The sequence below is a fragment of the Lissotriton vulgaris genome, unplaced genomic scaffold, assembly GCF_964263255.1.
Source record: "Lissotriton vulgaris unplaced genomic scaffold, aLisVul1.2 SCAFFOLD_3251, whole genome shotgun sequence".
NCBI lineage: Eukaryota > Metazoa > Chordata > Amphibia > Caudata > Salamandridae > Lissotriton > Lissotriton vulgaris.
Window position 1 is genome coordinate 56,598 of NW_028253665.1, and position 25,734 is coordinate 82,331.

General features: G+C 47.9%; 1 long non-coding RNA gene across 1 annotated transcript in view; it reads right to left on the bottom strand.

Moving 5' to 3' along the window:
- Positions 1 to 2,062: 2,062 nt before the first annotated feature.
- Positions 2,063 to 25,734, bottom strand: part of LOC147660891 (uncharacterized) — a 31,180-nt gene continuing 7,508 nt past the window's right edge. Inside the window, exons 2-3 of the long non-coding RNA XR_015306120.1 lie at positions 5,815 to 5,853; positions 2,063 to 2,101 (exon numbers count right to left, since the gene is read on the bottom strand). This is a non-coding gene — a long non-coding RNA (uncharacterized LOC147660891). The remainder of the gene's footprint in view (positions 2,102 to 5,814; positions 5,854 to 25,734) is intronic.

Below are 25,734 nucleotides of genomic sequence, written 5' to 3' on the forward strand. Positions count from 1 at the left end.
CTGTCTCTGTTCTTACCACTCAGTATCACAACCAAACATAGCACAGTGCATCAAGTATTTCAAACTGCTCCTCAGAGATAGCTTCTCACACATGGGACAATACCTGTTGCCTCGGGAAATGCTGCTCCTCAGATTCTGGTCTCTACAGAGAGATGAAAAGTAAGAACACCAATTTAGAAAGATCGCATAAGGTTTAACTGTTCATGCTGTAATCATTAAAAAGACTTGACCAGTAAAGCAATATGACACACAACACAATTCAGCAAGGAAATATCTCCGTTCCTATCAGCCAGTGTCACAAGCAGACATAGCACAGAGCAGCAAGGATGTTCAACTGTTTCTCAGAGCAGGCATCCACAAATTTACAGGGTGCTCTTCTCACACATGGGACTATATCTGGCCAATTGAGCACAGCAATGTCTCTCATCCTGGTCTCTATGGAGAGATGAAAAGGAACAATGACACCAAATTAGAAAGATTGCATAAGGTTGGAATGTTCATATTGTAATCCTTCAAAAGACTTGGCCAGTAAAGCTAGGCCTCAGTTTTCCTCTCGAAGGGCCATCCACTTTTAATATTGCGAGCAGTTCGGCAGAGCGTTAAAACCCAATTTTTTTACGTACAAAATGAAAGAGTGCTCAGTTCTACGCGGCAAGATTCTAGGTTGTTTTTTTAAGGTTAACATATTATTCTGTAGCAGATGCGTTAAATCTTTGAGCTATCTGATCGACCCTGCAAAAGGAGGCAATGTTTTCCTCAAGTTAACTTGGACAAACTATTCATCCGAACTAGGATGACTAATGGAAGACTCGAATCCTCTGTCCACTGACCTCCAATACACTCTCCAAAAATTGCTGAACACATTTCTACCTCCACCCATACTAAAGGACACAGCATGGACAAGGATATCTTAAAGTAGGGTCTTCGCCTGCAAGAAAATCCTCTGCACTGACCTTTGACCCTTGCTGTTTAGGGTAAAAAAAACACATCAATTACTGGGAACCTGGCTACAGACATTTCCCTTTCTGATCATCTAAATTAGAACAAGTTTGAAGACAAAAAGTGGTACCCATCTTAGAGACCTTTCATGTACTTCACACACTGTAACAAACAAATTCAAAACCCAGGCCAAACTACATTGCACAGCAAATACAAAATACCAACAATCACGAAACGTGTTACACTTTAAGGTGTGAGCAACTTCCTCTTGCTCCCTCTGGATCCGCTAATTGTAAAATGATCAAACAGATTCACAGTTTTATTCATGAAGGCATTTTTGAAAGCTATTTACTTCTCAACCTATCAACTAATTTACCAAAACCACCTATTGCGTCTGGGATCAAATTTGTCCAAACATTTAGAAACTATGATTTCAATCACTTCACTTTAACCAGATTCAGACTCCTACTGAACCCAGGTTGGGATAGACTGCTTCCAAATCATGATCTGGTGTACATCAGTTTCATAAACATCTTCTCAACCAGCATTTACTCCATCGCATTCAAGTAAAGGCAAGTAACCCTGTTCTTTAAAATAATGGAAATTCCCAATTACAAATCTCTCTTTCAAGGGCAAAATCCATGAAAAGGGCAGTATCCACTGGAATTCAGGGATCAAATTACCATGGACAGTGCCCGTGGCACCACTCGATTTTGATTGTGTCACAAATATGCCTTTCAGCACTGCTATCGTGCAACTAATACCCCTCATGAGGAATAATACCATTTCTTATAATGGCCAAGGTTTTTGGCATTTTACAACGCTGCTGCAAGAAGTTGGCACTGTTCCTCTGATTCAGGCATAGACACACTTACTATGTTGCATACTAGGATTTGTGACTGTTCTTCTGAGATGGTATCTCACACAACAAATTGCAGCGAGTAGCTGCCACTGTTCCTCTAATCCAATATGACACACAACACAATGCAGCAAGGAGCTGCCTCTGTTCCTATCAGCCAGTATCACAACCATACACAGCACAGTGTAGCAAGGATTTCACACTGTTCCTCAGAGCAGGCATCCAGAAATTTTGAAGGTGCTCTTCTCACACATGGGACTATACCTGGCCATTTCAGCGGAGCAACTTCTCTCATCCTGGTCTCTATGGAGAGATGAAAAGGAACAAGAACACCAATTTAGAAAGATTGCATAAGGTTGGAATGTTCATATTGTAATCCTTCAAAAGACTTGGCCAGTAAAGCTAGACCTCAGTTTTCCTCTCGAAGGGCCATCCACTTTTAATATTGCACGCAGTTTAGCAGAGCTTTCAAACGCAATTCTTTTACGTACAAAATGAAAGAATGCTCAGTTCTACGTGGCAAGATTCTAGTTTGTGTTTTTAAGGTTAATATATTATTCTGGAGCAGACGCATTAAATCTTTGAGGTATCTGATTGACCCTGCAAAAGGAGGCAATGTTTTCCTCAAGTTAACTTGGACAAACCATTTATCTGAACTAGGATGACCAATGGAAGACTTGAATCGTCTATCCACTGACCTCCAATACACTCTCCAAAAATTGCTGAACACATTTCTACCTCCACCCATACTAAAGGACACAGCATGGACATGGATATCTTAAAGTAGGGTCTTCGCCTGCAAGAAAATCCTCTGCACTGACTTCTGACCCTTGCTGTTTAGGTTAAAAAAATAAAACACATCTATTACTGGGAACCTGGCTACAGACATTTCCCTTTCTGATCATCTAAATTAGAATAAGTTTGAAGACATAAAGTCGTAGCCATCTTGGAGACCTTTCATGTACTTCACACACTGTAGCAAACAAATTCAAAACCCAGGCCAAACTACATCGCACAGCAAATGCAAAATACCAACAGTCACGAAACGTGTTACACTTTAAGGTGTGAGCAACTTCCTCTTACTCCCTCTGGATCCGCTAATTGTAAAATGATCAAACAGATTCACAGTTTTCTTCATGAAGGCATTTTTGAAAGCTATTTACTTCTCAACCTATCAACTAATTTACCAAACTAGCTATTGCGTCTGTGATCAAATTTGTCCAAACATTTAGAAAATATGATTTAAATGACTTCACTTTAACCAGACTCAGACTCCTAATGAACCCAGGTTGGGATAGACTGCTTCCAAATCATGATCTGCTGTACATCAGTTTCATAAACATCTTCTCAACCAGCATTTACTCCATCGCATTCAAGTAAAGGCAAGTAACCCTGTTCTTTAAAATAATGGAAATTCGCCATTACAAATCTCTTTCAAGTGCAAAATCCATGAAAAGGGCAGTATCCACTGGAATTCAGGGATAAGATTACCATGGTCAGTGCCCTTAGCACCACTCAATTTTGATTGTGTCACAAATATGCCTTTCTGCGCTGCTATCGTGCAACTAATACCCCTCATGAAGAATAGTTAAATTGCTTATAATGGCCAAGATTTTTGGCATCTTAGAACACTGCTGCAAGAAGTTGGCACTGTTCCTCTGATCCAGGCATAGACACACCGGTAGACAGTCAAAATATCGAGTTGGAAATATCGACCTACCATAATATCGAGTCTGAAATATCGAAGGAGCATAATATCGAAGGCAAGAATATCGTAGGACAGAATATCGACCCAAGGTAAGTAATATCTATATACTTAATATCGATGTAAGTAATATCGAAGTTAGTAATATCGATAGCATATATATCGATGTTAATAATTTCGATGACACTAATATCGATATTTGTATTATTTTATAGTTTTTTATTATGTATGTGTTATATGTTTAATTTAAGTATTTAAAATAATTACTATTATATGTGTATACATTTTCTATAATAATATATAAATTTATAAGGAAATTTGATGTTTTAGTACCGGAGCGGGTTGTGGGTTTATAGGGGAATAGGGTGGGAAGTAATTTAATTATGGTAAGTTGATTAATAATTAGTAGGATTAATTAATTAATTATAATTATTTGCTAATTAATATTGATTAATTGGGAAATAATTAATTGATTAATTGATATATATTTTCTGTAGCGGGATGTGGGTTTATAGGGGAATAGGGTGGGGAGTAATTTAATATTAATTAATTAATTAATATATGTTTTTAAATATTTATAACTAATTAATTGGCAAATAATTAATATTAATTAGTTAATTAATTAATATAATTTTGAACATATTTTAAATTAGTAATTAATTGGTAATTAAATAATAATAATTAGTTAATTACATTAATTAGAGTAATTTATTTATATATATAATTTTTAGTTACTGTTAATTAATTATTTGGGGAAAAATGATATTAATTATTAAATTATATTAATTACAGCTTATGGGCTAATATATTTACTTTATTGTTATTGTTAATTAATTAATAATTGCTAATTAAATAATATTATTTAACTTTGGGTTAAGGAGTATTTTTAGGGTTCAGGGTAATTTTGGGGTTTTTGGGTAAAGGGGTATTTTTAGTGTACAGGGTCAGTTTTCAGTTTTTGGGTAAAGGGGTATTTTTAGGGTTCAGGGTCAGTTTTCAGTTTTTGGGTAAAGGGGTATTTTTAGGGTTCAGGGTCAGTTTTCAGTTCATGGGTAAAGGGGTATTTTTAGGGTTCAGGGTCAGTTTTCAGTTCATGGGTAAAGGGGTATTTTTAGGGTTCAGGGTCAGTTTTCAGTTCTTGGGTAAAGGGGTATTTTTAGGGTTAAGGGTCAGTTTTCAGTTCATGGGTAAAGGGGTATTTTTAGAGTTCAGGGTCAGTTTTTAGTTCTTGGGTAAAGGGGTATTTTTAGGGTTCAGGGTCAGTTTTCAGTTCTTGGGTAAAGGGGTATTTTTAGGGTTCAGGGTCAGTTTTCAGTTGTTGGGTAAAGGGGTATTTTTAGGGTTCAGGGTCAGTTTTCAGTTTTTGGGTAAAGGGGTATTTTTAGTGTTCAGGGTCAGTTTTCAGTTCGTGGGTAAAGGGGTGTTTTTTGGGTTCAGGGTCAGTTTTCTCGACTGTTGCACTCTCTGGAGTGGGAATAGTAATTTTATCCCTACGCTATCAAACGCTTTCCCTACTGTTCCACTCTCTGCAGTAGGAATAGTAATTTTTACCCTTACGCTATCCAACGTTTTATATAATTAATTGTTAAAATATCACATGTTTATTTTATTTTTTATATTACTTACATTTTATTTATGTTATTGTTTTATGTTTGTAAATGTATTAGTAAATTAGAATATATTTCATTAATTTATAAATTAGTAAATTAATTATTAATACTTATTGTTCAGTACATATATATTATATCTTTACTGTATATATTTAATTAATGTATTATTAATATATATGTATTATTTATTAATTTTAAACATTATTAGATACTTTTAAATATGTATATTTTATTTATTAGTGTTATATACTTACTTTTACATTTATATATATAAAAAAAACGATATTTTTAACATCGATATTTTTTACATCAATATTATTTTTTCGATATTTTTGTACTTACCATGTTGTAGATAGGATGTCGATATTTTTGCACTCGATATTGTTGACTCGATATTCTTGTAGGTCGATATTTCTGAGGTCGAAATTCTGTCAGTGATCCAGACACACCTACTATGTTGCATACTAGGATTTGTGACTATTCTTCTGAGATGGTATCTCACACAACAAATTGCAGCGAGTAGATGCCACTGTTCCTCTAATCCAATATGACACACAACACAATGCAGCAAGGAGCTGCCTCTGTTCCTATCAGCCAGTATCACAACCATACACAGCACAGTGTAGCAAGGATTTCACACTGTTCCTCAGAGCAGGCATCCAGAAATTTACAAGGTGCCCTTCTCACACATGGGACTATACCTGGCCAATTGAGCGGAGCAACTTCCCTCATCCTGGTCTCTATGGAGAGATGAAAAGGAACAAGAACACCAATTTAGAAAGATTGCATGAGGTTAAAATGTTCATACTGTAATCCTTCAAAAGTCTTGGTTAGTAAAGCCACACCTCAGTTTTCCTCTTGAAGGGCCATCCACTTTTAAGTTGTAGTAGTTGTGCAGAGCGTTAAAAGCCATTTCTTGTATGCAAACATTTGAAAGAGCACTTAGACCTTCATGGCAAGCTTCTAGTTTGTGTTTTTCAGGTTAACATAATATTCTGTAGCAGAAACATTAAATCAATGAGCCATCTCATCGGTCCTTCAAAAAGAGGCAACGTTTTCTGTAATGTAACTTGGACAAAGCATACATTCCAATCAAGATGAAAAATGGAAGACTTGACTTGACTGTCCATTGACCTCCAATGCACTCTCTAAAAAACACTCAACACATTTCTACCTCTACCCTTACCGAAGGACACAGCATGAACATGAATGTCTTTAAGCCAGGCCCTTCAGTTGCAATGCTTTTGTGAATATCCTGTGCACTGACTTCTAACCCTTGCTATTTAGGATAAAAAAACAAAAGCCACAATGTACTGGAAACCTGGCTTCAGACGTTTCCCTTTCTGATCATCGAAATCAGAATAGGTTTGGAGGCAAAATGTCACAACCATCTTGGGGACCTTGCATGTACTCCGCACACACTGTAACAAACAAATGCAAAAGCCAGGCCAAACTACATCAAACAGCAAATTGCAAAATTCCAGCATTCAAGAAATCTGCTCCACTGTAACATGTTACCAACCTCCTCTTACTCCGTCTGGAACCTTTCATTGTAAATGATCCTTGTAATTGTCCTTGGCAATACTCGATTTTGATTTTGTCCCCAATGTGCCTTTTAACACTCCTGTCATGCAACTCATGCCCTTCATACAAAAGAATTACAATGCTTATCCTCTCCAAGGTTTTTGGCATTTACGACACAACAGGCCATCAAAGTCTACAACAAGACCCTTAACTGGTACATCCCATTCCTGAAATAACAAACAAGTGTGACTAAGCAGCCTCTTATCATAAGCAAGTCTGTGGAGCGACATCAAGATGGCAGATGTGCAGCAGGTAGCTCTGATGGGTAAATCTGGGTTATACAGAGTAATCCTGCTTCCAGCCATATCCTGGACACCTGCCGAGCCTTGATCGTGCACCTACCAATGACTGTCAACCAATTGTAAAGGTTGTTTGCTGGAAGGCCAGCTGTGAACACCCCTAGTGACTGTTGCTGAGCCGAATCTGGCTTGCTGCTGGCGGTACGGGCCTGCTAGCGTACTGGGACCCAGCAGCTGTGCCACTCTGATATAACTGCAAGTGGAGTGGAGGGCCTCGGTAGAGATCAGGCGACTGAGGACTGAGCACCTGGTCATCTGGTGTGTGCATTGAGGTGCACAAGGGACACAGTTGGGGCCCGGTCACTGCTGCCACTGCCTGATAGGCTGGGCTGACCTGGTCCCTCCCCTCTAGAAATTAGTGAAAAGGTCTGCTCTCTCATTGCAGCCACCCAGATGCTGCTTCCCTGAGAGCCGGAGGGGTGGTGGGAAACACGGCTGGCCTGGCGGGTGGATCTGGGGCCGGCCCCTAGCCGTGTTGTGTATGATGCCCCTCCCTGATTCGGCCTATTGCATCAGTCGGTGACCATTGCAGGCACATGGAACCAGCTGCTGCAGAACAGTCAGTGGCCCTGAACTGAAGCATTCAAGAGCGCTGATGGTGCTCAGCCCCCACTAGTGCGGCCTCCAGACCCAACTGAGGACATAGACCAGCGGAGCAGGCAGAAAACTACCTCTGTTGAATGTGGTAATGGATGCAGTGGAGAGGACTCACACAAAACTGTAAACACTTGTGTCTACCTTGAGAGCAAGATCGACAGCATAGCAATGGAGATAAATCTGCTACACACTGATCATCGTAAACTAGCAGACAAAGTGTGCACAGCAGAGCAAAACACTGCTGAACTCCAGTTGGCATTCAAAGTACTGGTATCCTAAGTCCAGCTACAGACGAATTTTGTCCACACCCTGAAGGCCAGGGCTGAAGACACGTAGGGATGCTCACGCAGAAACAACATGTATGTTGTGGGCCTCCTGGAAAGCATCAAAGGATGTAATCCTGTTGACTAGCTGGGCAACTGGCTGTGGAACCTGCTTCTGCCTCATCCCCTCACGCCGTTCTTCTCTGTAGAATGTGTGCATTGCTTTCTCACAAGGAAGACTCCACCTAGCTCCAACCCCAGTATAATGCTAGTTCACCTACTCCATAACGGTGACAGGGACATCATCCTACAAGAAACCAGGAAACTTAATAATTGTGGTTAATAAGGCCCGCATCATGCTTTTCCTGAAATACGCAGTAACAGTGCAACATCACAGGGCCTCCTTCCTAGCTGTCAAATGCCATCTACGTGAACTGAAGCTGAAATATTTGCTGATCTTCCCGGCAAGAAAACGTGTTGTAATGGATTGCAAAGCATGGTTTTTCAACTTGCCAGAAGATGCTTGGCGATGGCTGAAGGCCTTCCAACTCAAGTCACCCTGCCAAGCCACTGGAGCCGAACCGTGCACTGACAGAAAGGACAGCGAACGCAGTCGTGAGGAACAGCGAGCAATGAGACAGCCTCCCAGGCCTGTGGTGGTCCCAAACATGGAACAGGTTATACAGGAAAGAAGACAGGCCCTCCGTTCTGTAGTAGCAATCAGCGACGCCCGACTTGACACCAGCTCTAATGAAAGAGCAGTGAAGTCTTCAAGTGAGGATGATTCTTCCACTGTTTGGCCAGCTGATTATGATGCCTTGGCACTATTAGAGGTCACTCCACAGATAGCTGATGGCATTATTTGACCTACCCCAACCAGCACATTACACTTTCACAGCGGCGAGTTATGTCTAAATACTGGACAATGCATAATTTTGTTGGCGGTCTGCCTGCCATTCCACTTTTCAATGATCAATGCCTATTATATTACCAGCTCATCCGACACACACGCTGCACACAATCACCCTCCTATACATCTTACACTGGCTGCAACTCATATGCCTACACTACATGGGGTACACCACCCTTGGCCGCTGCACCTTCCACCATTAAAACCCTCGGTCTCAGGCTTTACTGCTGTATCTTGCATATGTATTTCAATATGTTTGGTCAGGAAAACCCATTGTTTGTCTGCCCCACTTGAATTAAATGGTTGTGCCTCTTTCACCCTAACTTGGCATTACCTCCATGCCCTAGCACAATACACTGACATGACACATACAACTTTCATAACCTGTAACATGTGGGGTATTCAGACCCACTCTTGCTGATATGCCCTCTATGCATACCTCAAGCCCTGTTCCGCGCAGGTGGCCATGCTTCAGGAAACTTACTTAACACTAACTGAAGAGTATAAACTTCAGAGTTGCTGATGAGGATGTTGCTAACTTTTCTTTCTTTGCACAAGGGGTCCTGCTCTGGATCAGGTCATGGGTCCCTTTGTCCACCGAGGAGGTGGTAGCAGATAGTGAAGGTCGCTTCGTCCTTGTCAAGGGCAACCTCGGTGGTCAACACATTCTTGTTGGTTGTATATATGCTCCAAATCCAGAGCAACCCTATTCCTTGAACGGATGTCGGCGACACTCTCTCATTGGGGTGGAAACCCATGGTTATTCACAGACCTTGACAGATCCTTACCCCCGCCACTCAGCACCCTGGGCACGTGAAACATGCGAGCGATACATGACTGACTTGGCACATAGTAGACATTTTCAATAGAGCAATGCTGAAACAAAAGCGTAATTTTCTTTTCCTCACCACATCACCTCACATTAGGCTCGATTGATTCATTGCCACAGAATCCCTACTGTCCTCTGTAACACATACAGAGTAATTGGGCAGCACCCATTCAGATCATAACCCGCAGAGCCACAGCTAACATGGCACAATGGCCCTCCTCCCGTTCCGTCATAGCGCTTACAGCCAGCGGCGCTTGATGACCCCCCCATCCCACATCTAATTACATGCCGCTATTAAATAATATTTCAAGCACAATCATGGATCAGCGACATCAAGGCTGGTTGAGTGGGACACACTCAAAGTGGCAGTTGGGGGCTATTGTCTAGGGGTGACTTGGAATGCCCAACAACAGCTTGACGACAATATATCTCATATAGAACAAACCCTCCTGCAACACGAGACAGACGCGGGGCGAAACCCTGACAGCTCTTTCCGCCTGCTAGCAGCACAACATGAACATCTCTCCCTCCTGGAGCCGTTGCCTTGCCTGAACTATGAGGCCCACTCTGCAGTACACATGCCGCTGCTGACACATCTAGCATGCTGTTGGCATAGCTAATAAGGTCGGACCAGCCCCATTACCCAGTTGCTGTACTGAAATCTGCTACCAGCGACATACTCTACACGCAACAAGACATACATCAAGAACTAACCCAACACTATGCCTTGCTGTACTGAGCAAGGATCCCTGCTATTCCACCAGACAGAAACGCCTTCTTCAGCATGATTCCCCTTCTTACACCCATCCAAACAGTGGAACTAGATGATCCAATTACACTATTTGAAATACAGGAGGAGGTCAAAGCATTAGCCACAGGCAAAGCGCCTGGCCCAGATGGCCTGCTTGTTGAATTTTACAAGGCATATACCACACTTCTTGCATCTCGATTGCTCATCCTCTACGAACAGGCTCTAGAAGCCTCCTGCCTTTCTACTTCCCTGTGCAAATCACTGCTGATATCCCTCTCTAAGGTACACAAAGACCCCAATGAAGTGGGCTCCAACCGGCCCCTAGCACTGCTTAACACTCACTAAGATCCTGACGACTCGGTTGGCACACATGGCCCACGATGGTACACCCTGACCAGAATGGATGTGTGCCGTGGGAGTGGGTGAGCAGGTGTAGCGGCACCCGAGAGTGCCGGGCAGTGATACACCCCGAAGTGGGAGCGGCCGCCATCTTGAGGCACACCAAACATCCTGAAGAGGAACTGGAGGATGGGGCCCACTACACCCTCGCCCAGAGGAGTGTGCCCCTTGACAGGCGTGGTGCCGGAGACCCTCCTGTGGACTTTGAATGTGGGGGATCGGTCAGTTTAGCTGAATCTGCCCGGCGAGATCTGGGACGGCATTGCAGCGTGGTTAGCAGACCGGGCCTGTGCGGGGCGGCGGGGCGCTTTGACCTCCTTCCCCCTTGTGTTGAACTTCCTGGGCGGCTGCTGTCTGTTGCACTGGGGAGGATCAGGGGCCAGATCGGGCATCGGTGGTGTCGGCTGAGGACGGAGGAGCTCTGAGGGCTGGCAGTGAGGTGCCAGAGCGGAGGTGCATTCGGGCTGCGCCCTGGGCCTGTTGGCTGCGTTCCTCTTGTGGGGGACCCCTGCGGCTGTGGCCATAGCCTTCTCTGATTGCCCACCACAGTGGAAACCGGGAGTCTGCTCCTGCGACTTGTTGCACTGAGTTCGGTTTGCCTGGAGACCTTTGGAGTGAGCCGACTGGTTTACCTGTCATTCTGCCTGACTCATGAATTGCTGGTTGTGACGACCCTTGGGGTAGGGAGTACTATCGCCTGGAAGAACCAACCCCGCTACGATGACGCGGGATCGCACCGGTGGCGGTCACACCAAGCAAGGGACCCTGGATAAATTCACGGAGGCGAGCCACGCGCCCGGGGCCGCGGGGTCGCAGAACCAGGCACCTGACAATGCGGCGCTGTTGGCGGCAATAACCCAGTCCAGGGACATGCTGGACGCCAAGATCGGGGTTGTGGGATCGGACGTCATGTTGCTTCACCAGGACCTGAGGAATGCCATGGAGCACATCACTGGCCCGGAGACCCGCATATCGGAGGTGGAAGACGAGGTATCCATTCTCAAGAAGAAGGTCGCAGCCATGGAGAAAATACAAAAGGGCCTAGCCATGCAGGTCGATGATGCCGAAGGGGCGGTCTCGGCGGAACAACCTACGCTTTTGGGATTTCCGTAAGGCTGCGAGGGCGACAACGTGGAGCGATTTCTTGCCCAGTGGCTGGAGGGCTGGCTCCCCCCGGACCTGCTCTCTCTCTGCTTTGTGGTTGAGGGGGCCCATAGGGCTGTGACGCAGAAGCCCCCTGTTGGGGCACCCCTGCGGCCGATGAGCGCCAAATTCTTAAATCACTCGGATCGGGACACCATCCTGCGACAGGTGAGGGTGAAGGCCTCCCTCACGTGTGGCAATGCGACCATCCTTATCTTCCCGGACTATACATGCTTGGTGCAGCAACAATCCTTTCTTGCAGCAAAGGCCCATCTTCAAGGCCACAAACTTCAATATGCCCTGCTTTACCCGGCGCGGCTGAGAGTTATCTTCAAGTCCGCACACTGTTTTTCGATTCCCCAGAGGAAGTGTTCAAATGGACGGATGAAACGGTGAAAATTCGTGTCAACATGCCACAGGGTGGAGAATCGGACTCCTCCTCGGGTGGAATGGCCTGCGAGGGCCTCAGGAGTCGGCAGCGACGCAGCAGGAGATCGAGGTCTGTGCGCAGCCTGCGCTCTGGCTCCGCGCTTCGACAGCGCGATCCGACACCGGAGCAGCAATCAGGAGTGAAATGATGTCTGGGACTCCTGCACAGGTCTAAATGTATGGTAATTATGGATGTCTAGGTGGGCCAGTCTCTTTAGGGCTGGGAGCCTGGCCCTGTAGGAATGGGTGGGTGGGAGTGAAGTCCTATAGTTGTGGGTTGTCCATTGGATGGGGTGGCTCTTGTTCCCCCAATGGTGAATAGGCTACGATCCGACCGCAACAGGTGCTTCCATGTTAGTGAGGTACGGGTTTGGGGGTGGAGGGGCGGGTTGGCGTGGGGGTCTGGGGTTGGGGGGATTGTTTCCGCAAGTCTTGATGCAATATGTGTGCCACGTTATATGCATTCTGAGCCACAGAGACACCTGCAGCTTACATAGTAACATTCCACCATGTCCACTGCTGAGAGGGGAGGGCAGGTAGCCCCTGGTTCCCTGCGCATACTTAGTTGGAACGTGCGGGGGTGCTGGATAAGGTGAAATAGGGGTATGTTTTCCAATTTGCTAAAAGAGCCAGTGCGGATGTACTTCTGCTCCAGGAGGCTCATTTGGCACGAAGGCGCTATGCCTGCAACGGTTTGGGTTCCATCAGGTCTACCACTCGGGATTTACGAGGGGCTCTAGGGGGGTTGCGATCCTTATACACCGCAGGGTCTCGTATACACATGAAAAACTCTGGACAGATCACAGGGCAGGTATGTTATTGTACAGGGCAGGGTGAGGGGGAATAGGTTGACCCCTGGGTAGTGTTTATGCCCCACCACCGCTACAGTGGACCTTGGTGAAGAAACGTATGTCCCTTTGGAGCGACAGGCAGGATACCCTCTCTGTGGTCGGGTGGGACTGGAACGATGTGATGGAACTGGGTAGTGATAGATGGAGTAGTGGGGCGACTGACGGGGGGCGGGGGGCTCACCCACCAAACTTCATGCCCTAGCCACAGGACTTGATTGGACATACAACTGGATGTACACGCATGGCCCACTTAGGGAATACACCTACTTTTCCACGGTGCACGACTCATTCTCCAGATTAGACTGCATCTTCGTTCCCAGGGGGCTGGCACATATGATACTATCGGCGGTTATTCTGCCGAGAGCCCTGTCCGACCATTTGCCGGTGGCCCTTACGTTCAGAATAGGCCCGGCCAGGCAATCGTTTTGGTGGCGCATGTCGGGGTGGCACCTGCTGAAGGACGAGTACAGGGAGAACATGACTAAAGAAATAGATCACTACCTGGTCTCAAACGTAGGCTCCATAGACTCCCCAACTACCCTTTGGGAAGCATTAAAACCCACATTGCTGGGTGTTGACATTTCCTGGTGTTCGGCGGCCCGTAGGGAGCGGCAGAGAGACTTAGTGCAACAAGAGGCGCATCTGGAAGCGCTGGAGCGCAGGGGTCGGGAGGTGGGCGGTGGACCTGTCAGACGACAGCTAGTGCTGGCTCAGCAGTAGTATACCGCGGTATTGATGGAGGTGGCACGGCAGGGCTGGTTGGCCACTTGTAGTCGGGTGTATCAGTGGGGGACAAATCCACCAAGATGTTGCATCACTTGTGTCAGGGCACACTCCATGCCCAACCGCTGCCCCAGATATTGGACCCAGAAGGGGTGCCTGTACTTGAACCCCCGGCAATCGCGGAGAGCTTCGCGGCGTACTATGAGGAGGTAAACGCGCCCCAGGAATGCCTGACAGACGATGTCATCCAGCAGTTTATAGATGAACTTCCCCCATGGTCTGTCTCGGACGAAGTACAGGAACAATTAGATAGGCCCCTGTCCGACGACAAATTGGGCACCGCTCTGAGTGAGCTGAATCCAGGTAAGGCTCCCGGCCCCAACGGCTTTCCGTGCAAATTTTTAAGGCGGTTCTATGTACACATGGGTTCGCATCTCTGTCTGGTCGTGGAGTAGGCATGTGAAGGCGGCATGCTCCCCCTGGATTGGCGACATACTGAGGCCAAGGTCCTGGCTAAGGCCCTAGCCAATAGACTCAAGCCTCACATAGCAGATTTGGTCCACCCAGATCAGGTGGGTTTTATGCCTCGGAGGGCGACTCGACATAACATTAGGCGCGCCCACATCGCAATATCGGCTTGGAGGAGTTTGGGGGAACAGGCAGCGCTGTTTTTGGCAGACATGGACAGAGATTTTGATTCCCTGAGCTGGGTATATCTGTTCGCCCTGCTGCGACGCCTCAATTTGGGCCCGCGTTTCATGGCTTACTTACAGCTGCTGTACACTGATCTCACAGTGTCAGTACGAGTGGGGGCGCGGTCTCTTGATCCTTCCGGGTCCAGCGGGGCACGCGACAGGGCCGTCCCCTCTCCCCCTACCTATTCACGCTCGCAATGGAACCCCTGGCGGCGATGGTGCGTATAGATGCCCAGATCAAAGGTTTTCGGTGGTCATCGGGCCTTGCTGATAAAATAGCACTCTATGCTGATGATGTCCTGTTCTTTCTCACTGATCTGGATCGGTCGGGGCCACGGCTGCTTCGTATTCTGCAGATTTTCGGTGAAACCTCTGGCCTCTATATGAATCCGGTAAGTCGACGTTGTGAATACTGGGTGGACAGCAGTAGGTGGGAGCACGGGCACCGGGCCTTCATTTGGCGTCTGGAGGGATGAAATACCTGGGATTGTATCTGTCGGAGGAGGCAGCCGCCTCCTGGGATCACAACCTCACTCCAGTATGGGACCGCATGCGCGAGGACTTGAAGGTTTGGTCCCGTATGCCACTAACGATATATGGCAGATCGGCCATCTTTAAAATGGTGGTGCTCCCTCGTCTATTGTCTCAACTACAAAATCATCCACACCGGATTCCACCCCGTTGGTTTCAGCAGATCAACTCGGCGCTGGGTGGGTTTCTGTAGGAGGGGGGGACCGCGCGTGTGGCGTTGCCAACGTGCTTTTTATCCTCCTATACTGAGGGGGCTAGCCACATCAGATGTTCTCTCTTACTATCAAGCGGCACACTTGTTGGTTCTTAACGAGTGGTGGTATGGCGATAGGGGCGACCAGGCCTACGCGGTCGAGCGGCACATAATGGGCTCCGCGTCTGTGCCCACACTGTTGTACTCCGCCTCGCTTCGGAGGTGCCTTCCCTCTGCCACGCAGGTGGTATTTTATGTCTGGAGGCAAACGCTAGGCAGAATGGGGTGGTAGAACATGCTTACCCAAGAGACCCCTCTCTGGCGCAATGGTCATCTGCCCCGCATGGACACTCTGCAGGGATTCCGGGAGTGGGACGCAATTGGAATCTCCTCCCTGGGAGATGTGATGTTGGGCCGCTCCCTGAAGTCCTTTCAGAATTTGCAAGATGAATTTGGGATGCCTCGCTCCCAGTTTTTTAAATACCTTCAGTTTCGGCACGCACTGATGCCATATTTGACAGACCTAGGACATCTTCCCGAGTTTAGTCCGCTAGAGGCCAAATTGTTTATGGGGGAATTACCTGATAAGAAAATCTCACGTATCTACCAGACATTGGTCCACCACTGTTCCTCCGACTTACACAGACTTAGGACCGCGTGGGAGAGGGATGTGGGGGACTTAGAGGAAGAGGATTGGGCAGAGGCCTTGGCAAGCCCGAGGGAGGCAGCAATTTCCACTCGCCTGCGACTGATACAATTTAAATATTTACATCGCACCTACTTTACCCGAGAACGCTTATGGAGGGCGGGCATGATTGGCTCCCCCGATTGTCTCCGATGCGGTACAGAGGAGGGTACACTTCTACACACTGTCTGGGGGTGCTCGGCGCTGCATAGATTCTGGAACGGGGTGTTCACGTGCTTATCTGAAGTGGTGGTATGGGAGCTCCCACGCGCTTCGAATTTGGCTTTGTTGCATGTGATGGAGCACCTGTTATTGCTGGGCCTTACACTGGCCAAAAGAGACATTGCCAAAGCTTGGAAGGCGCCTCAAGCTCTGCCATTGACCGCTTGGAGGAATGGCATGGAATTTTGTATGGAACTTGAGCAACCTAAATTCATGGCTAGGGGGTGCACCCATAAGCATTTTAGGATCTGGAAGAGGTGGGACGACTACCATGGGCTGGACTTGGACCCTCCGTCAGAGACGGCCGCCCTCCCGACGATGTGACTGATGGATCATTGGTGAAGACAACAGAGTGTTTTGTTGGACTTGGCATGTCTCGTTAAGATATTATATTGTAAATCAGTGGCAGAAGCTGCGCAAACGGGGGAGGGGTTGGGGTGGTGGTGGTGTTTGTTTTACTGTAAAAGTCTAAGATGCTATTGTCGTTCCATTAATGTTTGCAGCAGACTCCGGATTCCGGAGCTATGCAATATATGTGATCTATGACAAATAAAATCTGTTTAAAAAAAAAAAAAAACTAAGCAAAGCGTGTACAACCCATACTTAATTACTACAAATAGCTTGGGGTGGGCTGAATCCGTCGAGTTTCACTCGGTGGAATTCCACAGATTTAAATGAAAACTCTGTGAGATTCTGAGGAAGTTTCTTCAAATGAGTGCAAATAAGCAGGCCATGCTCATTTTTAGCATTGGGAGCTCGTGCGAGCTGAACAATCATCGTGAACAGTACCACACGGCATGCCATAGGTGTTGCTTTTCAAATTGGTTGCCGTTAAAGTAGATTTTCTAGTCAAACTTTTTCATCGCGAACATCCACGACCACCTGTGACTGCCCACGTAGGAAAATATTGCTGGGTGTCCTCTTAGCACTCGAAAATGTGACTATGGGACATCAATTCTCAATCGTGATCTCTACTTGTGTAAAGACTGGACCACCATCACTGCAACCAAGAGAGACTCCAAGGGCTAGATGACTAGCTTTCTGATATGAAGCCTTGTGGACATAACGGTTTTCCACCCTGCTTCTGTACCTGGCCCTTTGGGAGAGGATCCAGATGTTTGCTTCAGTGTAACCGACTCATCTTCTGCTGCAAGTGCGGAATCGCGCAATCACAGCTGTTGCAGGAACAGAACCGGTGCATCACTCGTGCAACCAGTGCATCGCCATCGGAACCTCATAATCGGAACAACCACATTGTCGCCACTGTAGAGAGCGCAATCCCCTTGACTGTGTGGAAAAACCCAGCGCATCGGCATGGGAACCATCGCATCTTTGAAACAGTGTTTTATCTTCAGAACCATTGTTGCAAGGAGAATATCGATGCATCACCTTGACTGCAGGGTCGACAGATGCATCGCTTGACTGCCTCCCGCATGTCACTGTTGCGACCACGATCATGGTACTTTTGTTCCACGGGCCTTGCATGGTCCCTGTATTTGGCCTGCACCCAATTGTGGTCCCGATGAATTCTTGACAAACCAGATAAGCCCATAGGCACTTATTGCTTCTAAGCGTTATTTTCACTTTTAATTTTTATAAATGCATATCTTGACTTCTACTTATTGAATTTTTGTTGTTTTAGTCTTGTTTTATTTATTAGATTAAGAGCTATTGTTCTAAATTAGTGTGGAATCTTTTTGTGTGGTGATTTTACTGTTTTACTGTTTGATTTGTTGCACAAATACTTAACACATTGCCTATCAAGTTAAGCCTAACTGCTCACTGTCAAGCTGCCAGAGGGTGAGCACAAGTTAATTTAGGGTATTTGTGACTTACCCTGACTAGGACTGTGCATCCTGCTTGGACAGGGCGCATACCTCTATCAACCAGAAACCAAATAAAAAAAACTCCTCAGCTAAAACATGAGATGCTTAAATGTATGCCAGACATAGTCCTTATTATTTCTGTCACTCGTTCAATCATATTTAGCTACTGCATTTTGTGGTGAACCCAGACCTACTGCAAGAAGCTCACAGGCCGGATCAAGGATCTTTCAGGCAAACAATTCCCTCATGGCTGTCAGTGAAGTCTTCCCTTGCTGCCTCCAGTCTGAAGCAAGCAGCCTGTTTCTCCCCTTTAAATATAAATGTTCTAATTTCAGCCAGTGTGGCCTGGCAGTGTGTTCATGCGTGCCTTACTACCAAAATATTCAAAATGAACAAGCAGATTTCAACTACTCTATATAATGGTCACACTGACTATATTGGACAACGCAAGAAAACGTGAGCAAATATGGCTTGCTCATTCAAACTAGTCAAAATTTGAAATGTATGTTCTCCTTTACAATACGAAATCTGAGTCATGTTTCCAGTCACCAAAACTCAATAGCATAAAATGAAGACCATCGTAGCAACAACCTTTATCTCTAAAGCTAAAAACATTGGGTATTTCACTGGACCACACCACTGATGTAATTTCAATTCTTCCCCTAAACTTCCCATCATCTATGATATTTTTTTTTAAATTGGTAAACCCTCCTTCTAAGCATGCAAGCATTGTTTCTTGCTCCCCTCGTTAAGAATATGCCATTTGTTTGACTGTAATTTACTGAGGTTGTTTATCAGACACCTCTGAAACCCTCGACTACCATCATTCTTTCTAGACTCTTCTATCATCCACTACACTATGTTTTCGACCACACCTGACACTGCAGGCCTCAATTACAAGCGGCCTGCACAGCCATTGCTCCACATTTGTGGATGCTCCAGCAGAGCAAGCTTCTGAAGCTTATCTATGAGGAGATCACGCAAAACCACTCTGCGTGGCTTTGCTTGGCCTTGCATAGCCTCATAGATAAGAGTAAGACAAAGCAGCGCAAGTCACTGCCTTTCCTTACTATGCATCAAGGAGGCTTTCCATGGGCTTTGCAGTGGGGTTTTCCAAGTAGCGCGCATGGATTTTGGCACTGCCCCCTATTTACAATGTGATGTACACCTGGGGCAGCGCCAAAACCTTACGCGTACCCAGACCAGGCATAATGAGGAGAACATTTTATGTCTCATAATTTCTTCATTCCATGTGTGATGCATTTTGCAGCACAAATAGTTGGAGGAAAACGCCTCTCTGGATTGTGTTTGTGTAGGAAAGGTGTCCCTTCTTCCCCAAAATAATCTTTACTGCAACGGAGGTGCAAGGGGTCTTACATTGAAAGCAAATTGTTCGCAATCAGAGGGGTAAAGGACAGGAATGCACAGTATTCCATTAATACCGTGCATTTCTGCTCTTTCTCATATGTGTAGGGCAGTGCACTAAGAAGACTGGTGGCACGGCCCAATTCCAATTGCTCATAATCGAGGCCCGCAGAGTCTTTCTTTGAGCAGGGATTTACCCAGAAACTAATTTAATATTCCAATGGTGAAATATATGTTGCATGTGTGCAATTAGCTATGACTTTTCAAATAAAAAAAAAATGTAAATTCACTAGCCACGTTTTTATTTTGTTTCCTTGACCCAAAGTCCTTTAGAGAAAGAAACGTGAACGACCTGATGCACCGCTGCACTTCTGCAGTTTCTAAAGTCTCCAACATCATATTCAAGCTCGACAACTGCTTTATTTCTTTTATGTACATGTTTCTATAACTTTACACCACTCTAGCATTTCTAATCATGGTGGCAAACATTTACTGATTGTTACTCTTGAAAGCCTTAAACCAGGACTGCAATGATTTAATGATAAACCTTGCCAGGCCTGCAGTGATAATACGCCGCACTGGACTGGAAGACGTTAACAATACAGTTTACCACCTGTAATAATTTAACAGTACACCTTCTTACCATGCCTGTAATAATTTAACAGTACTCCTTACCAGGCCTGCAATAATTAACATTTATCCTTACAAACAGTGCTTAGTTTGTAAAAACTATAAGTGCTGAGGCTCTCGTCAGGAGCTACTGCAACTTGCACCACACATTGCCCCTGCCATGCTGGCAGTGATAGTAACATTACAACTACTAACCATCACACTCCTACAAAGGCAGCAATTTGAACAATTTCGGTCCCCCAGAGCTATAAGAATGGTGCGGGTAGCAGGTAATAGTAATTTCTAATGTATATTGAATTAATAATGAACTACTGTTGTGGTAATCCCAAAATTAGTCAGACATCGCCCCCTTGTGGCAGACTGTCGCAACTGCCAGTGTTGACAATTAAGTGCTGGTACCAAGCACCAGAAACCACAGGCTCAAATGTAGCACTGCTAACCAGAACTGCAATAATTTAACAATATTGTTTACTAGGCCTGCAAAACTTTAACAATATGTTTTATCAGGCCTGCCATAATTTAACTGTATTCCTTAGTAGGCTGCAATATTTTAACATTAGACCTTATCAGATCTTCAACAGTTTAAAAATACACTTTACGGGGGGCGTGGCCAAGATGGCGTCGGAGTAAGACGTGCTTTCGAGTCGCTCCGGCGCCCGACCTGCTAAGCATTGTACAGCATCGCCTTCAGGGTGCCAATCGGCTCTGAAACGGTCGCAGAGACCAGCGGCATCGAGCGGAGTGGTCCGGTGTCCCCGGCGAGTTCCTGAGTGACCGTGCAACGCCTCTGGAGGCACTTCGTCATCGGGCCTGTTCCGCACCGGCCTTGCGTGAGGGAGCAGCCGCCTTTGAGTGCAGTGAGTCGGCGCCGGCTGGGCGTGGCATCGAGGTGTGGCGGGTGCCCTCTGCCTCCTTTCGCCACCAGGGTCCCTCCAACCCATCGGGACACTGGCATGACTGCGAGCACTTTGCTGTAACGGACTGTGAGGCTTGGCGGACGACCAACCACGTGGAGGGTGGGCCCCGGATCCTTAGCGGGGCTGTGAGGCCTGATTGCGGCTACTTCTGGATAACGCGACACCGACCCTCGGCGTCCACTGCTGAGACAGAGTGTCCTCCTCGTCCCTGCGTGCGACTTGCTACCTGGAGTGGACCCGTGGCCTGCACCGGCTGCGACTCGGAGTTATTGGCCCTGCGTGGTGGACCCGGGTCTGGACTTTGGTTAGACTCGGAGGCCAGCTCTGCTCTACGGACTAACTGCCCGGCCCACATTGTCCGGTGGTAGTGGACTAAGTTGTGCTCTGGCAGTGTCGAGTGGCTGCATTAGTGACCCGGCTGTGAGCGACTGGGACTCCGGGCTTGCTGACCGGACGGCACTGTCCCTACATTGCTCTTGACCTCTGGCGGGAAGCTCCTGCGCCGCCATCTTAATCAGGCAGCAGCTGCCCGTGACGCAGGTACTTCTGAGCGGCCTTCGTCCCCAATAGCCTTGACTCCACGGCTCGGCCGTGCCACCGTGATGTCGAATTTGCCACGCAAGGGGAGGACGGTGAAGGACGGAGCATCTAAATCGTCGCAGCCGCCATCTTCCCCGGGAGCTAGTGGTTCGACTAGACAGTCGGACGAGGAGGCGCCCGCCATCAAGGCATTCATGACGGAGCTGTTTGCCTCTATCAAGGAGGATATCTCCGAGCTTCGCGCCCAGCTGGCGTCGGACCTACGGGAGGTCCGAAGAGATGTGGACGGCATTGGTGAGCGGGTGGCCACCTTGGAAGATCATGACTTAAGTATGGCGAATGATGTTCACCAATTGCAACAAGATGTTCTTCGCCTTACTGACCAGAACCTGAACCTGCAGGCATACGCGGAGGACCTGGAAAACCGCTCCAGGAGAAACAACATCCGCATCAGAGCGGTCCCTTGGGAGGGTAAGGCTGGAGACTTGAGAGAATATGTACAGGCCCTATTCCTGCAAGTACTAGATGAGAAGGACGTTCAGGAGATCAAGATGGATAGGGTGCACAGAGTTGGCCTGCCTAGGTGAGGAGGTGGCCCCCCCCCGGACATCCTCGTGTGTGTACATGACTTTCAGACGAAGGAACGCATCCTCCGGAAAGCTAGGGCCATCACCTCCTTGCAATTTCGAGGCCATCGGCCGCAGCTGTTCCAGGACCTGGCGGCGTCCACGCTTCAAAAGAGGAGAGAATTCCGCCCAGTGACTGCTTTTCTGAGGGAGGGTAACATCTCGTACTCCTGGGGGCACCCCTTCCGTATCATATTTCGGTGGCAGAACAGACTGGCGCAGATCCGCTCCCTACAGGCCGCGAAGGAGCTGCTGGGGCTGGAGGACGTTCCTTCCTCTCAGGCGGCACAATCCTCACCATCGCGACGACGGCGTCGATCTTCTTCATGGCACCGGGTTGGCTCTTCCCCGGACCGGATGCGTCCGGACCACTCTGTTAGCTTGCAGGAGAGAGGTTCAGCGGTGGCATCGGTGGCCTCGGCCACGCTTGCAGATACTCAGCAGAGCTCTGGAGCGGCATGATCCCTGACTTCCTCGATGGTCGGGCACCGGAGAGTCTCTGTCCCTACGGCCCTGGGGTACTATGGTACTTTTGGAGAAGACACCCCGGGCCATGGCCCTGGGGGCCCCCGAACTGGTGCCCCCACCCCGATTCCAGTCTGATGTGGACCTTGTGACCTGTGGCCCATTGGAACTGCTGAGTGCTTGGTTCAGGTTACGGGCCTTGTGCTCTGTTTTCTTGTTTCTCGGGTTGTTGGAGGGGGGTGGGACAGAGGGTGCTTTGAGTGTGGGTACTGTAGTAGGGTTGTTGGGGTTGGGGTTGGGGCGGTGGGGTGGTGTGGTGGCGATCGTGAATGGTGGTTGTGTGCTGCTGTTGACCTTGATGCTGGTATTCTCTGCAATTTTTCCTTTGCTCTATGATGATACTTCTGCATCTCTTGTGCTTTATGGAGGGGAGGCCTTCCTGGGGTGCTGGGGGGAGTGTGTGTGGTCCCTCCTGTGCGGAAGTTGCTAGGGACTTTTCCTTGGCTGCCTCTGCGTGGTTGCCCTCAATGTGATTGGGGTCCGGTATGCGACGGGGATCCGGGGTTGGAATGTGGATGTCTTGGCACACACATGGCATGGAGTCTTAAGTCCCCATTATGCCTGTTAGTATAGGCACCTGGAACGTGAAAGGCCTCAATTCCCCGCAGAAGCGGCAGAAACTCTGGAAGTACATTTCGGACCATCACCTGGACGTGGTTGCCCTTCAGGAAACCCACCTGGCTAGGAGGGACGAAATGAGACTTCGCCATAGACACTTCCCCCTTATTTACAGGGCGTCCGTGCCCACGAAGCATAGAGGGGTGGCCCTCCTCTTTCAGGCCTCCCTCCACTTTCAACCCCTGGGGGTGAGCGTTGATAAGGAGGGTCGTTGGCTAATGGTGAAGGGGACGCTGTATGGTCGCTTGTGTACCTTTGTTGTGGTGTATGCTCCGAATGCGGGTCAAAATGGCTTTTTGCAATGTTTGATGGATAAGATGGGGGACTTTGTGGATGGGCACTTAATACTGTTGGGAGATTTCAACATGGTGTGGGACAGGGACTTGGATAGTTCTGGGGCGCGCAGGGCGGATACTGGTGTCTTCTCGGAGGAAACACAACGTCAAGTGGGTGAACTGGGGCTGGTAGATAGCTGGCGCTTTGTCCACGCACAGGCCAAGGACTATACTTTCTTCTCTCACGTCCATCGCTCGTACTCCTGCATAGACTACATTTTAGTTAGCCAAGCTCTCAGAGGAGATATTCGAATGACTGATATCTTTCCGCTCTCGCTGTCAGACCATAGCTTGGTGGTACTGGGGTTGCATTGGGCCGCGGGGGGGGCGGCTGGTGAAAGTGGTACTTCCCGGCTGCACTGGTGAGGGATGAGGCTATTGGTGATTTTTTTGTCCTCAATCCGCATTCTGACACGTCGGTGTATAACACGTGGGATGCGTGTAAGGCCTCCTTGCGGGGCACGTGCCTCGCCCTTAACGCGAACCTTAATAAACTTCGGCGGGAAGAGAGGGAGGCTCTGGAATCGGAGCTTGCCACCTTGGAGCAGGCGCACAAGGCGAACCCCTCCAGGGTGACCCTGCGCCCCCTGACGGCGGTGCGAGGGAAACTAAAGGCCCATTATAACAACAGGGCGGAATTCACCCTTCTGCGCCTTCGACGTGTCTCCTATTCCCAAGGCAATAAGGTTGGGCGCCACCTTGCTCGGCAACTTCGTGACAAGCGCGAAAGGGATTACATCGGGGGTGTGCGAGACCATACGGGCTCTGTTCAGCATAAAGACGTGGACAAGGCGGCCATATTTGGTCGCTTCTACGAAGATCTCTATTCGAGCGAAGCTCTCAATCCGGAGGCTCAATCCGAGTTTTTGGGTGGTCTGCCTCTACCGAGAGTTTCCAGAGAATGGAATGATTTGTTGTCCTCCCCCATCTCTAGGGAGGAGGTATTAGACGCCATCAAGACCTTGAAACTGCATAAGGCCCCCGGGCCTGACGGCTATACGGCCCTGTTCTACAAGACATTTGCGTCCGACATCTGCGACTACCTAGTATCCCTCTTCAACGCGATGGCCACTGAGGGTAGGACCTCGGACACCATGGCCGAGGCCATGATTACTATTATCCCCAAGCCGGGTAAGGACCCTACCTACTGTGCATCTTATCGTCCGATAGCGCTCCTTAACCTGGACGCTAAATTGTACTCCTCCATCCTGGCGAGCAGACTGCAAGACTTGATGCCTGCTCTGATCCACCCTGATCAGTCTGGATTCATTAAAGGTAGACAAACTCATGACAACCTGCGGCGCGTCGTCCATTTAATCGAAAAAGCGGAGCGGTTCTGCATACCAGCAGTGTTGGTAGGGCTTGACGCGGAAAAGGCCTTTGACCGCGTTGATTGGGGGTTCTTGCACCGAACGCTGGTGACCTTCGGGTTCTCGGCCCAGTTTATAAGAATGCTTGAGGCCAATTACAATAACCCCACCTCCCGGGTGTTGGTTAACGGCCATAGATCCGGGAGTTTTCGTCATTCCTGAGGAACACGCCAGGGCTGTCCACTCTCGCCCCTTCTCTTTGCCCTTAGCATAGAACCATTGGCGCTGGCGATCCGGGAGAATGAGCTGGTCCTGGGACTCCCCTTTACGGGTGAGCAGCATAAGATTTCACTCTTCGCCGATGACGTCCTGTTGTCCCTTCGAGACCCGGCGCTGTCGCTACCCCATGCCCATTCGGTGCTCTCTGAGTATGAAACGGTGGCGGGGTTCAAAGTTAACTTTGACAAGTCATACATCTTGAATTTGACCCTACCGCCGGGGGAGGTGCAACAGATCCGGTTGCTTACTCCGCTCTCGTGGACGTCTTCCTCTTTGCTTTACCTGGGCGTGCGGCTGACCTCTACCATAGGCGCCTTGTTCCAGGCTAACTTCCCCCCGATGCTGACGTCGATTCGTATGGAACTGGAACGGTGGAAGCCCAAATTTATCTCGTGGCTGGGTAGGATTCATGCACTTAAAATGGTTCTCCTGCCTAAACTCCTGTACCTCTTCCAGGCCTTGCCTATCCCGATAGGACTGGATTACTTCCGTCGGCTTAAGACCCTGATGCTGAAGTATGTCTGGCAAGGCGGTCGGGCGCGAATT